Raw genomic sequence first — 3202 nt, 5'->3', positions numbered from 1 at the left:
TCCTCTAAATTCGATGCGTTGATTCAAACGTTGCAAAACATGGACCACTGCCATCTACTGAGTTGGATGTGCAACTACAAGAACCTGTGTGAATTTTGAAGACAGGGAAACTGTACCCCAAAAAAATAACTATAGCTTTTCCAAAATGTTTATGTTTAACTAAAATATTTTCTATTCCCAGTGTTCTGTCCCCAATCCTAAAGTAGTGAACCCTTTGCCTAGGTCCTAAACGACATCATAACCGCCATCGATAAGAGACATTACTGTGCAGCCGTATTCATCGACCTGGCCAAGGCTTTCGACTCTGTCAATCACCACATTCTTATTGGCAGACTCGACAGCCTTGGTTTCTCAATTGATTGCCTCGCCTGGTTTACCAACTACTTCTCTGATAGAGTTCAGTGTGTCAAATCGGATGGCCTGTTGTCCGGGCCTCTGGTAGTCTCTATGGGGGGGCCACAGGGTTCAATTCTCGGGCTGACTCTCTTCTCTGTATACATCAATGATGTCGCTCTTGCTGCTGGTGATTCTCTGATCCACCTCTACGCAGACGACACCATTCTGAATACTTCTGGCACTTCTTTGGACACTGTGTTAACTAACCTCCAGACGAGCTTCAATACCATACAACACTCCTTCCGTGGCCTCCAACTGCTCTTAAATACAAGTAAAACTACATTTACATTTTAGCAGACGCTCTTATCCAGAGCGACTTACAGTAGTGAATGCATACATTTCATACAATTTCATACATATCATACATTTTTTTTCTGTGCTGGCCCCCCGTGGAAATCGAACCCACAACCCTGGTGTTGTAAACACCATGCTCTACCAACTGAGCTACAGGGAAGGCTAACTAAATGCATGCTATTCAATTGATCACTGCCCGCACCTGCCTGCCCGTCCAGCATCACTACTCTGGACGGCTCTGACTTAGAATACGTGGACAACTACAAATACCTAGGTGTCTGGTTAGACTGTAAACTCTCCTTCCAGACTCACATTAAGTATCTCCAATCCAAAATTAAATCTAGAATCGGCTTCCTATTTCGCAACAACGCATCCTTCACTCATGCTGCCAAACATACCCTCGTAAAACTGACCATCCTACCGATCCTCGACTTTGGCGATGTCATCTATAAAATAGCCTCCAACACTCTATTCAACTAATTGGATGCAGTCTTTCACAGTGCCATCTGTTTTGGCACCAAAGCCCCATACACTACCCACCACTGTGATCTGTACACTCTCGTTGGTTGGCCCTCGCTTCATCCTCGTCGCCAAACACACTGGCTACAGGTCATCGATAAGTATTTTCTAGGTAAAGCCCCGCCTTATCTCAGCTCACTGGTCACCATAGCAGCACCCACTCGTAGCACACACTCCAGCAGGTATATCTCACTGGTCACCCCCAAAGCCAATTCCTCCTTTGGTCGCCTTTCCTTCCAGCTCTCTGCTGCCAATGACTGGAACGAACTGCAAAATCACTGAAGCTGGAGACTCATATCTCCCTCACTAGCTTTAAGCACCAGCTGTCAGAGCAGCTCACAGATCACTGCACCTGTACATAGCCCATCTGTAAACAGCCCATCTATCTACCTCATCCCCTTAATGTATTTATTTTATTTATCTTGCTCCTTTGCACCCTAGTATCTCTACTTGCACATTCATCTTCTGCACATCTACCATTCCAGTGTTTAATTGCTATATTGTAATTACACCATGGCCTATTTATTGCCTTATCTCCCTTATCTTACCTCATTTGCACTCACTGTATATAGACTTTTTTCTATCTTTTTTTTCCTACTGTATTATTGACTGTATGTTTTTGTTTATTCCATGTGTAACTCTATGTTGTTGTATGTGTCGAATTGCTATGCTTTATTTTGGCCAGGTCGCAGTTGCAAATGAGAACTTGTTCTCAACTAAACTACCTGGTTAAATAAAGGTGAAATAAAAAAAATAAAAATCCCATTCGATTCAACCACTGCTAAAACCTACCTGAATGTCCCAAAGGTGTGCATGTGAATATGTTGGCCATGTATTGATTGAAAATACTGTACTATAATAGATAAAATCATGTTTTTTGTAAGGTATTAGAAAGGGTCAGCCATTAACTGGAGGCAAGATTACCACCAAATGGAAGTTGAGCTAACAACACATTGGAATTATCTAGTGCGATAAAGGCTCCTCTCCCAATCTATTTCAGTTAGCAGCACAGCTATCTGAGCTAGACTTTGGGGATTGTAATGGCTTTTGCTCAGGGGATGGATTATCTTCTTCACACTTGTTATCAAAAGTTTGAATCTATGTCATAAGATAGGAAATACCTGGATCCCAGACCTGTGGTATCCAAAACTGGTGTCCGAGTCATCCTTGGTGAATTAACTTTTTTATTCTCTTATTTTCCCATGTACAGCTATCAATATTTGAGTACTTTTAGATAGGTTATCTCCAAATGGTTTGTCAAAACTTTGGAGAATTTAAAGTGGAGCCAATGGGTTTAACCAAATAGGAATGATTTACTTAAGCGGGTTTACATAAACTATACTTTAACTCTTAACTGTAAGTCACTCTGGATAAGAGTGTCTGCTATATGACTAAAATGTCAAATGTAACTCTTCAGACAAAACTTGGGGATGTTTTCATCCTTCTAATCAAATCCTTGTTTGAGGATTTTAAGGACTGCAAATGTCGCTGTATAACTAAATGTAAAATACACCAGTGTAGGTGTGGTAGATTAGCTTACTTGCAATGATCCTAAACCATTTCAGTTAAATAGAACATGCAAATGATTCATGAGACTGTTGGATGTAATTGAGTACTGATGGAGAGTAAAATAGTTTGATTCACGTTTATATACAGTAGATAATGTGGTGTATATCAGATAATTGGTCAGGTCTTCAGGACAACACAGCTGATTGAATCACCTTCTGCACTTTAAAGGAATTTAAAGGATTTAAAGGAAACTCATTTGTGAGGCACCTGCAGCTTTTCTCTGAACGAGTAGATCTCCCTAGGAAGGGAAAAACAAAGTAGCATTTATGAGTTGTAGGTATTTGTCAGTCCAAAATATCTTAACAATCCTTAAATAATGATGTCTCCATTGAATACTGTTCACTTAAAATACCACTTACAGAAATGGTCAAGCATGTGTGGTTTGAATGGGTTAATTCACAGACCAGATCATGTCCTTTGATAT

Source organism: Salmo trutta, chromosome 3, assembly GCF_901001165.1.
Source record: "Salmo trutta chromosome 3, fSalTru1.1, whole genome shotgun sequence".
Lineage (NCBI taxonomy): Eukaryota > Metazoa > Chordata > Actinopteri > Salmoniformes > Salmonidae > Salmo > Salmo trutta.
The sequence above is the reverse complement of the archived record's forward strand: the minus strand, read 5'-3'. Positions refer to the sequence as shown.